This window comes from Astatotilapia calliptera, chromosome 18, assembly GCF_900246225.1.
Source record: "Astatotilapia calliptera chromosome 18, fAstCal1.2, whole genome shotgun sequence".
Lineage (NCBI taxonomy): Eukaryota > Metazoa > Chordata > Actinopteri > Cichliformes > Cichlidae > Astatotilapia > Astatotilapia calliptera.
In genome coordinates, this window is record NC_039319.1 from 32,694,111 (window position 1) to 32,710,422 (window position 16,312).

The following is a 16,312-nucleotide window of genomic DNA, read 5'->3' on the forward strand; positions in this document are numbered from 1 at the left end:
GATGTAATATTTTAACAACAAAAGTATAGATACCCCTCTCCCAAAATGGTTTGTTCCAGCTCGCCTCGCCCCTACTCTGGCTCTGGTGCCCTTTGTGCCAGACCGATAGTCGCTGAGATGCAGCGGAGCGGAGGTGTACGTGCCTGCCTTAAAACAGGACATATTAGCTGCATTTAACCTTCAGTTACTCTTTATATAGTTAGGTAGGAGTCAGACCATGTTTCTTTTTAGCTGAAAAATATTACACCCGGTAACCTGCTGTGTTGAAAACGTGTTTTCCGACGATGTTTGCTACCCTACAATTCGTCCTACTCTGTAGTAAAATAAGCGACATTTGACCGTCCTGTTGCTCCCATTGAAATGTATACAGCCTATTAAAACTTAAAAGTGTCTGTTGCCTGCTGTTGTTACCACTGTCCTGTCTGAAAAGGAATGAGAGATGCCGGTTATTCTGTCATATGTGCCGATATTAAACCCAAGGTACTTACCAGCTAACTGACTGCATTCCCATTAGCCTTATAACTCCTGTTGTGTGTGTGTGTTCAGAGAGACAGCCAGGTTCATAATGGATATGAGGAAGTTTTTTCATTCAGTTAAAAGTGTAAGATCAAATTATCCGTCAATAAAGGATAATGTTGGATCAGTGTTTCAGTATTTATATCTTTTATTAGATGTTCTTGTGTTTGGTTATTTGCCTGTTGGTTGAAAGTACACTGAGAGGGGACTTTTATATTAGTGATTTCAATAGTATTTTTTTCATATTAATTTAACTTTTTTCATCTAATACAATCTATTTGTGTATGATTGTCAGTCCAAAGAGGGAGAGGGGAAAGTACAAGGTCAGGAAGAATCAGGTAAGAAAACAGACAGGGAATAGTGACGGGCAAAACAGAAACTGTTAAACTGCTTGAGAGAGTTGACCACCAAACAGTGCTAGATTTGCCAACCTCAAGGTGAGCTAAATAAAAGAAAAAATCTGCAGAGCCATATTAGTAGTATCTGCAGTAAAGATCTTTTCATACATTGTACCATAGGCACAGTTGTCTCCATTTTTATAATTTTTTTAAAATTAATATTTTGTACATTTCAAGGACTCTTCTATTTTTGGAGTGTGTTTTTTTATGTATCTGTATTATATTATATATACACTTTAAAAGTGAATCTCTGTCCAAAAAAATGCACTCAGTTTACTTTTTACTCACTGTGAGCATTCATTCATTATTCTCCCCCAGTAATTAAGGTTAGGATATGTTTTTTTTTTTATTCTAATCCATTCTTCTTTTGCAGCATTTAAATAACCTTTGTCAGATTGGATGGTTTTGATACATACTTTTAAAAAAACTGTTGCTTTTCTTTCGCAAATGTGGGGATTAGAAATTTTTTTTCAGTGAAAACAGAATAAAGATCTACCACAAAGCAAGAAACCGAGACAAGGCTAATCAAAAGGTATTGGCTGAAGCATATGCTTATTAAATTGTGTTAAAATGTACAAAACAGTGATCTCATGTTTTGAGACTTGATGAATTTAAGAATCTTATTATTTAATAAAGAAGTTTGCAGACTTGCACAGAGATGGTAAAATTATGATGAGTGATAACGGAGACGAAGATAACAGTCGACGAGGACAGGGAGGAACAGGGGTTTAAATGCACCAAGGAGACAGTCAGAGAACTCGGGACAACTGGAGACATTTAGGGATGCAGGGACTGACAGAGATGGGGAAGAAGTCTCATTGTGACAAGTAAAGTTTATCTTCCTTGGCTGGGCAGCTCTTCTGGTGCTCAGCACCCCCAAAGCCCTGATTGCCGAGTTTACTTTTGTCTGTATGTCATATTTATGATTAAAAGAAAAAAAAACATTTTTTAAAAAATCTAATGAAATTATTAGATATTGATATTTCATTGATCCTGCAACATGAAACGCTGGTAATGGAAATATCAATATTTCAGGATCGCTACGCACCTCACTACCCCCTCAGTCAGTAAGTGAAACGGAGGACAGCGGAGAGGAAGAGGGTGCGAGTGCATCGCAAAAACACATAAATATGACTGACACCCGTAAACGAAGCAGCATGTGGCTCCCGTTTAAAGAAGAAGCAGATACATAAGAGAAGAAACCAAATCAGCCCATCCAAGCTGAGGCATGTCAGTTTTTTGAATGTCAGCCTGCACTGAGGACATACTGTTTGGCTACCGAGTTTGGTTCTGTTTCTGTTCTGTGTGTTTGTTTGCAGTGTTTTGTCTTTGTGTTAAATTAAAATTAAAAGTTTGATTACAATATTAAACAAGAGTAAGAATGCCTGCTTTTGTAACAGAAGAAATACACAGAATTAGGAAATTATAGGGCTTCTTATAAAAAAAACCATATATGAAAAAGTGTTTATCAGCACATAAAGCATTCATATTTGCCAAGTAAAGCTAAAATATGAGGCTACAGATGATAATAAACTAAGAGCCATTTGGGAGGCAAAAGAGACAGCTCTTCTTTGGGAGGCGTGCCACAAGAGGACCAGCAGAAAGTGGCCCATCTGGCCACAGGTTGTCCACGCTAGGAGAGTGTTGACTGAGCCTGAAGCTTACACATTTCCAGTGCACAACTTTGTAAAGACGTGATGTGTTTGGAGAAAGGACTGGGAAGAACTGCTGTAACGTGCCTCTGATATTGAGGATTGTGTGGTATTCTTGCAACTAGCTGGGCTGACCATGAGTATTTTTAGAGGTTAGCTGAGCACGAGCTGGAATCATAGCAGGGCATGGCCCAGCTTCAGCCACGCCCTACAGCTTAAGCATAAAACAGCTGTTCAGATGTGAAACCAGTGATAGTTTGATCGAAACATGTCTCTGAGCGGCCTGAAGCTGGAGAGATAGTCACTCACTCAGAGAACCAAGGTTACAGAGTAACCATACGTTCTCTATCATATCGAGACTCTCTCTCCATTCTGTTACATATTCTTTAAGACACCCCGTGAGGAGACAGTGCAACTGAAACACCACAGTGACTTTGTAGCAAACATATATACACGGCACCCTGGTCAAGGCCCCACCAGACGCATAGGCCAAGCAGCTCGGCCTTTGCGTCTGGCAGTGTGGACATCTAGTATCCACACTGGATCCAGTGTGGGTAAACACACTGGACACCCACACTGGATGCACACACTGGATATGGAATGAGCATGCTAAGCATCTTGGACACGAAAAAAGAACCTGCATCTGTGAACAAGAGCGGTGGATGATGCCGGCTGCCAGTGATTCCTGAATATAGTTTTCCATGGCCTCTCTTTCCCGTCGAGACAGGTTGTAAAGCCAGCTAGGTGGCAAAGGGGTACCCGGGAAAGGATCTATGGCACAATCATAAGGTTGATGTGGTGGTAGGGATAATACCTTGGTCTTACTAAAAACAACACCAGCCGCTCACTCGAACCTTGATATAAAGCTTGCTAACGCAAAGGCAGCAGGTCTTTTCTTGGGTTGGAAATATGCTTCTCCTCAAGTGGCTGCATTTTTCTGCTGCCTCAGTTAATTTTAGTTGGGATGCAGACACTTCCACTTCCAGACAATCTTACGGCAGCTGGGTATAATAGCATCTATGATGCGACTCAGACTGTAAAACATGAGTGTGGTTCAGGGTTGGACTCCTGCAGAGGAGGCTAATGACCACAAGTTCTTGAGCCCATGGTTCTCTCTGCCCTTGTGAGCTTTTTCCCTTAAGAATTAAACAATAAAATTATGTTTTAAAAAGTGCATTTTGTATTTATTCTGGTCATCATTGCCTAATATTAAAATTTGTTTGATGATCTGAAATGTTTAAGTGTTAAAAATATGGAAAACCTAAGAAATTCAAAGGGACAAAAACTTTTTCCTATCCTAAGGATTGGGAAATGACAGATTTGAAGAATAATGGGCTGAATTAAAGCATCACAGGCCTGGATACCCTTAATAAACTTACCAAATATCTTAGTCCCTCCCAATCATTCCACAAAATGAGGCTTCCCTTTGGCGCCAGCTGCGGTCTCAAGGGTGGAGCTGAACAGCAACACCCTGATAATGGACTGTGTTTAGACTGTTCTTCCCATTCTATGCAAGGCCACCTGGGTTGGCTGGAAGACTGTTTACTAAGCCTGGCAGGGCGAAGGACACTGTCTCAGCTGAACTCTGGACACATACACACACACGCACACAGACACATATATATATACAAATGCAGATATACACTCATCCCCCCTCCCCCTCCAAACGCCTTCAATGCTTATTCCCCTCCGATGCTAACGGTGGATCAAGGAGACCAGCGTTTATGCTGCAGGCCCGGATGCACTGTCTACACTGGCTGTCTCTCACCCTTTACCCATCCCTGTTGCTTGCCATGTGTTTCTTTGGTGTATTAAGAGTTTTCATGTGCTATGTGCAGAGGTGTTTTTTTCTGTTCTCAAACTGATCTCCCTGTTGGAGCTCAGTCTGGGGGGGGGAAGTTATTTTTTCTCCTTATCTTTCCTCATGTTGTGCATTTTTCATGTTACACCCCTCTGACCTGTCTTCCCCATCTGATGTTTGTGTAATGTATGTATGGTCGGAAGGGTAAGATGGCGCTGGCACGGCTGGCAGTCTTAACCCAATTTCCCTCGGGATGAATAAAGTATGATCAATCAATCAATCAATTTGTTGCCTTTGAGCTTCACTTTAAAGCAATGTTGGTTAAGTATAATGTATTGCACAGCCACATCATCTATCCACGGTTTTCTTACAGTCTATTTATGTATTTATGGTCTCAGATGTCAAGAGCTACAGTGTTCAACCTCCGTCTTTAGGGGTACATACATACTATCTGATTTGAGTTTTAAAAAATTAAAGCAACTTATTAATAAAAAGCACTAGTTGTTTTTTTTAGTTTTTTTTTTTTAATTGAGTCATCCTCCCATCATTATTTGTAAAACCCGGCCAGTGTGTCACACCTCTTTCATGAGTCACAGGTAAAAACACTGCAAATGCCCTGTGCAGTCTTGGTTATGTCTCCTTCAGGAAGCCGCTTCTCCTCTCCAAATGTATTTTAGGAATTTGATCCTTTAACATGGTGTACTGAGATTGATTTCTGGGTGACATGCACAGAGGAAGACAGGGACAGAGAAACTGAGGCACAAGTTCTAAAATGGGAAGCCAGAGATCTTTCCAAATTAATTATTTCTGTAGGGAATGCAGCCATCCATAAGGCAAATGCAGAAATAATTGTGATGACACAACGCTAAATGTCCACCAATTTCAGGGTCATAAATTTTAGCTCAGTCTTTCAGCTCCACAATTTTTTTTTTTCATTTTTGCATTACTCTGCGGTTACAGTGATGATATAAAAATGATTAGCAAAAGTGTAGAATCTCATGTTACTAACCCATATCAGTGAGAGGGAAAGAAAATACCGTTAATATTAAATGCAGTTTTAATGTCGTCCGGTAGAGGTCACTGTGAGCCAAGTCCCGCAGGCACCAGTCACTGTCTGCAGTGGAAAACCTTAAACTCAAAACGATATTTTACTAGACTACTCAAATGTACGAGTCATTCTTTTTGTCTGCCTCTCATTAAGGATCTCCTAATGTGTGTCATAACAGAGCCTTCATTGCATGATGGATGCAGTGGATGCATATAAGCGTGTGTATTTATGAAGAAGAATAGAGAGGGATAGACTTACAGTATGAGTGAGCGTATCCAGGATGAGTTCATTAGACAACTGTTGCCCAGTGCAGATGGTGAACGTAGCTTTAATCCAGGTGCTGCTTTGATGAACTCTACAGGAGGCGTTCAGCTAATGTGGCAACTCTGTTAGCCATATTGACGCTCTATGGGCTGTTCGTTAACCGGACTTACTTTATCATTTCATCACTCACCCATCAGACTCTTACACTTTATTTAGCTTTAAACCACGACTTGTAACTTCAGCACTGTCAAATGTAGTTCATTTTAGTATAAAATCAGGATTCTACAAATGTGTTTATCAATTTCTTGTCTAGTGATGTTTTTCCTGCCAGTTACACATGAAGACCACAGCACTCTCTAAAACTGTAGCAATATCTAATGTCATTTGATATCAATAAATGTTTGCTTCATTCTTCTTTTTGTTATAGCATTTGTATGCTCAGTTTTCTCAAAATATTATAATTTAAGCCTCTGACAGTCTGGCTGTATCAACAACATTTTGCTATATGTCCAAAAACGAGCATTAAATTTTTTTTTTTTCAAAAAGCTACATTTGGAAGCAAACTGGTTCAGCCTTGAACATAAAGTGTACCCTTTTACCCTTTGGATTTGGGAAAATGTTCACTGTGTATCAACATGAAGTCTACAAATGCAGTATTAGAAGCAATCCAGTGACCAGTGACGAACTTTAAAAAAAAGAGTAATACATCATGCAAATTTGAAGGTGCAATTCTATTTGCTTTCTTGAGTCAGAAGGAACGCTAACTGATGTTCCACAGTATGTAACCTCAGCCTTTTTACACATGGTGTCTGGACAATGTTGAAAGAACTTCAGGACATCACTACTTTGTCAGAGGCGTTACTTTTTCATTTTAAAGAATGTGCTACTCACAATAGGTGAATGAAGCTCAGCTTCTACAGCATAGTCCCCCTGAGAGTGGCCTATTCTTTGACAAATGTTCATAGAAGCATGCCTAGGCGCCTGATTTTGCGGTCAAGACCTGATTTCAACGATTTGGGTGGGTAAGTGAATACTTTTGGCAATATAGTGTATGATATAGACAATAAATATTGTCAAAAAATTATAGATGTATAATCTAGACTTCCAGTTTCATGTCACAACTTGAGTAGTTGTTTATGATCATTTTCTCTTACTTTTACTAACTTTTCTGTTAAATCAAATTTTTATTTATATAGTGCCCTTTCACCTCTGAGGTGACAGTCTAACAACAGTCACCTCGAAGAACTTCATGTTGTAGGGTAATGGCCCTAAAATATTAGAAAGACACCCCAACAATCACATGACCCTCTATGAGCAAGTTGGCTACAGTGGGAAGGAAAAACTCCCTTTTAACAGGAAGGAATTGCCAGTAGAACCAGGCACAGGGAGGGCAGTCATCTGACATGACTGGTTGGGTGTGAGGGGAAAGAGAAAAATGGAAGGGAGATAGGATAAAAGATACACGTGGGAGGCAGCCCCAGAGTTTAAAATGAAATACTAATATATAATGATTATATGCAGTTGTGCTGCATAAACACATGGAGAGTGAAATAGGCGTGAAGAAGAAATGCTCAATCCAATCATGGGAAACCCCTAATGGATTGAGCAGGGAGGGTTTACCTGATTCAGTCCTAAGTTTAAGCAATATCAAAAAGGAAATTTTTAAGACCTAATCTTAAAAGTAGAAAGCCTGTCTGTCTCCTGAATCACAACTGAGAGCTGGTTCCAGAGAAGAAGGCTTTATTCTATTTTTAAATATCCTAGGAGCCACAAGCAAGCCTGAATCTAAGAGCAAAGAGCTCTTTCAGTTTGATATGGTACTATGGGGTCTTTAAGAAAAGATGGGACCTGACTATTCAATATTTTGTGTATGAGAGACAGGATTTTAAGTTAAATTCTGAACAGGAACCAGTGAAGAGAAGCTAATATGGGAGAAATACGTGGAAATATAGAACAACCTGATAACGATGATTTACAGTATTTACAGTAGTCCAGCCTTGAAGTAATAAATGTGTGAACTAGTTTTTCAACATCACTAATATGCACACTGAGGGACATATCCTGGTAAAAACAACAACAACAACAAACAAACCCAAAAACCAAAAAAAGAAAAGAAAACTGTGTTGCTGAAGCCAAGGTCACCATGTTTGACACCATGTTTCTAAAATTTTTAGGGCTGAATAGAATAACCCCAAATGTTTCTGATTTTGGAAAAAGAAATTAGAGGTCATCTAGGCCGTAATGTCTTTAGGACATGCCTGTAGTATAAGTAATTGGTGTGTGTCATCAATGAATAGATAAAGATGGGCGTCATCTGCATAGCATGTGCCATCTAATAATATTGCATAAGGGAAGCATGTTTAATGTAAATAGAATTGGTTCAAGCACAGAACCCTGTGGAACACACTGACTAACTTCTCTGTGTAAACAATACTCCTCATTTACTATTAGAAATATATGATTTAATCTATGTAGCACAATTCCTTTAATACCTATGGTGTGTTCTAATCTCTGTAGTAAAATATTATGGTCAGTGGTATTAAATGCTGAACGTAGGTCTACAAGGACAAGCAAAGAGGTGAGTTTACTGTCGGAGGTCATAAGCGGGTCATTAGTAACCTTTACAATTCTGTTACTTTACAATCATTGAATCCCTTTAAACTTCATCACAACACTTAATCTTAGTATATAATATGATATCATCTGTTTCAAACAGCTGTTTTGAGCTTTTTTGGTTTAGGAACTATGCAGCTAAATTGAACTCATCCAGCATTCATTTTCTATTTTAGTCAGCTAGCTCGTCAGTACTGAGGGTATAGCACACAAATAAAACCAAAATGGCAAACCTAGAGTAATTATCTTTTGAGTAACCCTATCCTTTGAAATTCAGGTTGATGAGCCCACATTAACATATCTTTGTGTTGTTTTATGACAGGGCCTTAGTTTTATGATAGGACCACTGCCTCCTAAGTTCCTCTTTTTTCAGTATGATCTCCTGCCATTATGCAAATGAGCTATTAAACATAAGGAGTAAAACCTGCTGTACACTGTGACCAATCTGAAAAAAACATTGAAAATGAAGCATTTATACAAAGCATTTGCCTTAAAAATGACAGGCAGTGCGCTTTTTTCTTTTCTTTTTTGTTATCCAATGCAGAATCTGTCCATCTTAATGAGTTAAACAACGTCAGGTGGACTGCAGATGCTAATTTCTCCAGAGATACATGTCTATCTGTGTTAGCTCTGTGTGCCTGAACAGTGGCCTTCCTGCCTGTCAGTGCATGCTGGGATTGATTTAAGCTCCAGGAAATGAGCGAGGCAGGGAGGGAGAAAGAAAGAAATTTCATAGAGCTGTATACATTTCCAGCTGACTGATAACATGTAGCCTTCGTGATGACCTCAGAGCCCCTCCCTCCTTGGTATGTGTGCTCAGTGATGTTGATGATCCACAGATCTGTGCCTGATCTGTTCCTCCTCCATTTTCTTCAGTCAGTCCTGGGGTGAGGGGGAGGGGACACATGGTTGGAGGGTGAAGTGGGTGTAGGTCGTTAGTCAGTGAGCTAAAAGAGAGAGCAGGAGAACCGGCACACACACAGCCCATATACATGGATCAGTGACACTCAAATCAGTGTGTATGATGCTGTCATACTGGATCCCAGTAAAAAAAAACAAAAAACAAACAAACACTGACTCTTTATATTAGAAAACAGTTCTGGGGAAGAGCCGATCCTTCAACTCTCTCAGTTCTGCATTGTCTATTGTACTGGACTCCAGCTCCCCTAGTCTGATGCAAACCTGTGTAGAAAATGTATGTATATTACCTGCATTACGTGTCTGTTCCCATTTCAGCCACCAATGCCCAGAGATTTACTGACTCATTAAAAAGCTGGCTTGAACAGGTAAGGGACTATGAAAAGCAAAGAGCATAAAACTCCTTAAAACAACAAAGCACATAGAAGCACAGTCAATGGTACCTGTGGATAGTTGAACGTCCTTTAAAATTTTATCCCCACAAAAGAAGTTGTTTTGTTGTTGTTGTTATTTTTGCCTTTTACAACTGTTTTCTCCAAAGTAAGGGCAAAGCTTAAAGAACTAACAACAGCAGAAACTTAAACAATAATAGTGCACATTATCGATCGGTCCACATATTTTCAACACTGCCCCCTTGTGACAGTACATAGCTATAATATGCAGACACATTGTTCTGTGTCTGAAAAATGATATGGCCTGCTGTGAAGTAGTTTGTGCTTCAGTCTTTGTGAGCGAAATTCTAGTACTTTATCACTCAGCACTAATTAGTATGTTTCTGTGTGTGTTGCATCATTACAGCTTATGGATGCAGCTTACTAACCATGCTATAGCACTTCACCTACTTCCAAATATGTGGAGTGATTTTGAGGTAAGGTCACGTTAGCTACATCAGTCTGTACTTGTAAAACAACAGTCATTGTTATGCAATTATTCTGTGTTGTTGTAGTTAAGTATAGTGAATGTGTAAGTCAGCATAGTAATGAAAACTACATCTCACGTGCCTTCAATGTCACATTTAATGCTTTGCCTTCGTAATTATCGATTGAACTGCAGCACTGATGAAGTTATATGTAATGACCAAATTATATGAATGAGATTACCTCCACCTTCAGATGGCTATCCATCCATCCATCTGTCCATCCTTCCACCTGTGTACTCTTTCATCAGTCCATCACCCCTCTTTCAGCCAATTGATACTTGATGTCAGGATGAGGTAAGTGATGACCTCAGAGTTATTAAGTGACAGATTGACATGGTGCCATCAGCAGCCACTGCTTGAAATGGATGGACCCCAGACACTCTGGGTCATATTTCTCCAGTTTGTGGTGATCAAACATGTGTGTGCGCGCACACACACACACACATGCACACACACACACACACATGCACACACACACACACAGACACCGGCCCAGTGAGAATCTTGTATTCCGCTGCAGACCACACAGGGCTGACTCATATCTCTATTGATTCAGATGAGGAGATGAACTGAATGGAACAGAATGAGACCAGACTCAGAAATACATGAGGAATTAATCAAACTGGTCTCTTTGAGATACACACACAGATACAGTTACATATATATAACAGATTTAGTTGTGATGAGGAGACATTAAACATTGTTCTGTTTTAATCTAAAATGAATTATTAGATAATACTGCTGAAATGGTCATGAGTCACCGCAGACAGCTGAAGGTCGTCACAGTAAAAAATTGTGGTAATGCAGCCAGATGAATGTTTACAGGAAAGCATTCAGCTGTTTCACACTGGTTTGGCTGCTCGTCTTACCAGTCCATTTACGGGAATTTCTCAATCGGACACAAAACTCCTGAACTGGATCAAATTAGAGCACAAAGTAGAATAACGAGACTGCTGTGTGAAATGTAAGCCCTAAGCTCTGGTGTCAGACGCACATACCATCATCCATACGCGTCTCTAATTTTTATCACCTTTATCACCTTTATTTGATAACCAGCTACTCAAAAATCTACAAATGTAATACAAATCTCACTGTAGTGAACACACTTTTATCCAAGTTATGAGCACTACTCAGAAATTACAGTGGTCCTTCACCCTCCATCAGAATGAAGTTTCTCAGCAACTCTTCAGTTGATTGACATTGGAGAGGAGAGGACCTCAGTTCCTCCTGGGGAATGCCAGATGAGCTATATAATTCTTCTAGCAAGCTCTGGGTCTATCCCGGGGTCTCCTACAACACAAACTAACCCTTCCTTCCAGTATTCAATTCAACTCATCCATCCATCCATTTTCTTCCACTTCATCCAGTGCCAGGTCGCGGGGGCAGCAGCCTAAGCAGAGAAGCCCAGGCCTCTCTCTCCCCAGCCACCTCCTCCAGCTTATCCGGGGGAACACCAAGGCATTCCCAGGCCAGCCGAGAGATATAATCTCTCCAGCGTGTCCTGGGTCTGCCCCGGGGCCTCCCATGGGTCTCTTCATTGTCTAAGGAGCTTGGAAAGAAAAGCGTCTGGACTTCTTTAAGTTTCCTTGAAGACGTTTCAGCTTCTTCAGTTCTAAGAGCAATTGGTGGAGTCCCAGATTTTAAGCCCTATGGGAGTGTCCCCAAGAGCCCCACCTTATCATGTGATTTACTGAGGTCAAATGGCCCAGGATGTGAGTGGGCACCAACTCTTGGTTGATTGTGACCCACAACCGTTTTTACACCATGGCTCGTGTGATCAGGAAGAGGATCAACAGGGGGCCCACGACCCTTGTGGCGACACTCCCATAGGGCTTAAAATCTGGGACGCTTGCTCAGTTACACCCCACTCACCCTGCCTTCAAATTTGGTCCATGACCACAAACAGCTACAAAATCCAAATCAAGTAGTTAATTGATTATTCTGAATTTGCTGTAAATTTGCTGCATCAATAATGTTGTCCCTGTGTTATCCCAGCAATAGACTGGCAACTTGTCCGAGCTGGACCCTTTCTCTTCCCCTCTGACTGGGATAGACTCCAGCCAACTCACGACTCTGAATTTCATAAGTGGAAGAAAATGGATGGATCAATCGGGAAACATTAATTTTTTGACAGAAACATTTTAGAACTCAGAAAAACATATTTGTTGCACAAAACTGTCATTATGTCAGACACAGACACGAGGAGGAAGTGAGGTTCGATGCACACCTTTGTTCTCCATGCATGTGTCTGTGTGTTTGCACAAGGACCAGTTTGAGTTTTCGACCATCAGAGCAAGGACATTTTGGTTCAGACTTGGTTTGGTGACTAAGGTTAGAATTAGGTTATTGTTAGGGCTGTGCACATGGTTAGGTTTTAGGGTTAGTAGCAGCAAAAAGGAATAATGTCAATGAGTGTCCTCACAAAGATACATACAGTCATCTGTGTGTGTGTGTGTGTGTGTGTGTGTGTGTGTGTGTGTGTGTGTGTGTGTGTGTGTGTGTGTGTGTGTGTGTGTGTGTGTGTGTGTGTGCACGGGCAATTGATGCACTGGCTCCCAATGTCACGTTTCAGCCATTTGTCTCCCTTGGAAACAGAGAGAGAGAAACTTAATACCCCAGAGCAAACAGGGGGACATCTGGACCTGTCTCTTTCTCTATCCTCCTCCTTCTCCCTCTTTTTCTTCTCTCTCCTCCTCTCTCACACCCACTCTGTCTTCCACTTCTTTTCTCCCCCTCCTCCCTGCCTTCCTCACTTCTCTCTCCTCCCTTTTTATCTTATCCTCTCTCCACTCACTCTGTCACTCTCTGGGGGCTATCAATCACGGTTGCTGTGATGGCGGTTGGGCTGTAGGTGGTCATGCTGACGGCAGATGGCTCTTTATCGCTGGAGGCCTGGCCTCTCCATGACAACCGCAGAGAGCAGGAAGTGACACATCCAGCCGAGTGGAGAGAGATTCATCTGGACAGGGCACACTCACACATGAAAGAGTAAGAAAAATAAAAGGGCCAGGACAGGAAGCTTCCAGTCCGTGGCTTCTCAAGTGTATTTGTTCTGATTTTTTTTACTTTATTTACTTTTAGTAGTATAAAATTGATGACAATGCTGGTTTTAAATGCTCACTATCCCCCACTTCTTTGAAATTGGAAATTAAACAGTGTCAGTCCGTAAGATCAGTCAAATCTGAGAAGTGTTCTCACCATACCCCTCACACACAATATCTTATTCAGTGATTTCTTTCTATATTTTTGAGCATCAGTATCAGTTTCAACAGCAAAATCTGTCAGAGTAATGCATCTGACTTAGAGGAACATCTATTGATATCCTTTTTGACAATTCAGTGGAAAAAAAAAAGTTTACCCGAAAAGGATCTTTTCGGGTAAACTTTCAAGTGTAAAATCAGCATATAATGGTCACAATACCCCAATGACAAACTTTGATCTTTTTTTCTCTTAGATAATGAATAGTCAGTTAGTTTTGCATCGTGGGCTTCACAGAAATGGAATCTGTAGAGCTGAATCAAACTGGATCATTTCTGGATCTTCAGAGTGTCGTGCTTTTCAGAAATGCTTCTTCTCTAACATTTCAAAATGTTTTTAGTTTTCACTGCTTCACAACACAAAAAGGAAAGTCCTACGTGATAGAAAGTATTAAGCTGAAGAAGGACAAAGTAGGAACTTTTTCTTTAAAATTATTGCTTTGGGGTTGCCAGCTGTGCAAACAAGAGCTTTGACTTTCAATTCAACTCAGTTTTATCTATACAGCGCCAAATCACAACAACAGTCGCCTCAAGGTGCTTTATGTTGTAAGGTGGATCCTACAACAGTAGATACAGAGAAAAACCCAACAATCATATGACCCCCTATGAGCAAGCACTTTGGCGATAGTGGGAAGGAAAAACTCCCTTTTAACAGGAAAAAACCTCCGTCAGAACCAGGCTCAGGGAGGGCTCCCCAGGCTCCCCAACCGGTTGGGGAGAGCGAAGGATTCATCCTTTAACTGAGTACAGTAAGCACGTGGAGTTCAATTTTAAACCTCACCTTGCCTCTATTAATATTGTCTCTATTGAGTTTTTGCTTGTTTCCTTGTTTTTTTCTCTTCCATCACTTTGAGAAAAACTGAAATGGAAGCACACCATCTACTTGTCCTCACTTCGCTTTTGTGGATTTTGCAATTTTATGCAAAAATCTAAATTCATTTCTTGTACAGAGCTGAACAAGAAAAAAAATCTCAGACTGTAATCATCACATGGCAGACCCGTCCACATTTTCATGCTTTTCAGCTTCATCTTTTATTCTCCACGGTTGCTGTACACAATACCCGGCTACAACCATGACAACGGTCCGAGCACAGACTTTACGTGATTGTGGATGTTGCTGAAATTCTACTGCATGCGCATTAAATATATTTTTCCCTACATTCTGGTTAAGCATTTTGTGGACAGGAGAGAAACCAGCCATTCACCTTAACCTTCTAGGACCTGGCGTCCACATATGGGGACATCACCTCTCGCCCTCCAACAACCCTCGATCCTACATCCTAACATAAAAAAAAAGAAAAGAACATTTTTTATCTTGTTTTTGTTTCGCTTTTCCCTCCTGATTTGATATCTGGATTATGACTAGCATGTTGCGCAGTATGTTAGACGGATATTCGGTAATCTGGGCAAATTCACAGGAAATTTGCTGGCAGAGCAGAACCTGGCAAGACAATGACAAGTGATATAAATTGAGACAGAGCCACAATGACAGCAGAGCTGCTTCAGGCTGTAGATCCCTCTGAAATCACTGCTTAAAGTGGGGATTTCCTCAGTTGTTGTGTTTATTGATAATGTAAAGAAGCAGAGTCAGAAAGCAGCAAGTAAAGTTATTTCATCAAAGCTTGAAATGTGATATATGTATACAGTAGAGTACATGCCACATGCATCAAAAGACTTTATTTTTATCTTAAAACCCTGCTTGATAATTTTCATATTTTAACAATGACCTTCAGTAAGTGGACAGAAAATAAAACACTTCCCCCCGATTTCCTGGAAGGAGAAATGAGGAAAGAAGACAAGACTGCATGCTGAGTTGGTAATTCAGTGTGTGTGTGAGAGGGGCAGGGGGCATGGGACGGCTGGTGGATTTCACGTCCCACTTCCTCCTGCAAGGCGATTAAGCCAGACGTCTGTCACACAGAGAGAGAGGAGAGCGAGTGAGAGACCCACCTCTCTCTACCCTCTGCTAGAGTAAACACACCCTCGCTTACACACTTATGTTTGCTTAACTAAAAATGTGATGATATCCTGTTGACTTTCATTCAATCCAGTCTGGACAACTTTTTAAAGAATTGCATGAGTGATTTTGATTATGTCAGTATTAACTCTGAGATATTGGTATGGAAGTACTGATGTTTACCGTAAAGGTCGCATCAAAAATCATATTGTCGCTAAAATTTTAATCAAGTGGCTGAAAAGTGAAAAAACTGTAGTTTCTACTCGTGGCCACTTGAGGCTGGCTCCAAAAGCCATTCAATCCCCACAGACCCTCATGTCAAAATCTCCAGTTTAACAGCATTAAATAGTGTATTTACGGCATAGTATGAACAGCTGCTGTGGATAGTTTAGCTTTCATGACTGGTTGTGTGTGTGTTTTTTTAAATAACTAATCCAATTAGATTTTTTAAGGCTTTCAATTAAAGATGCTTTCATCAACGGGTGTGTCAACACAGGCAGCTGTAGTTGATGCTTTCAGGCTCCTCTTCTGTGGAACCAGCTCCCAGTTTGGATTCAGGAGACAGACATTATTTCTCCTCTCATCTCTGTATTTAGGCGAGAGCAAAAACATATGGTTTACCCTCTCTGGATAGTACAATACCACTAATAAGTGGTTTTACTTTTGTCAAAAAACTGCGGTACATTTATATGAGTTGAATTTAGTAGGAAATTTAGTAGAAAAGGGTTAAAGCAGACCTGCAACTGATGGCCGGAGAGCTTTTAACCGTATTAGCATTTATTTGACTTTATTAAACACATTGTGCTTTAGCTGTGCTATCACCATAAGAGAGAACTGAAATGCAGTGTAGTAATAAATGCCTAATTTCACAGCATGAAAAAGAACAGCCAAAACATTACATGTTATTGTCCATTAACTGAAACACAGACACACACACACACACACACAGAGGGAGACAGTTGGGTCTTG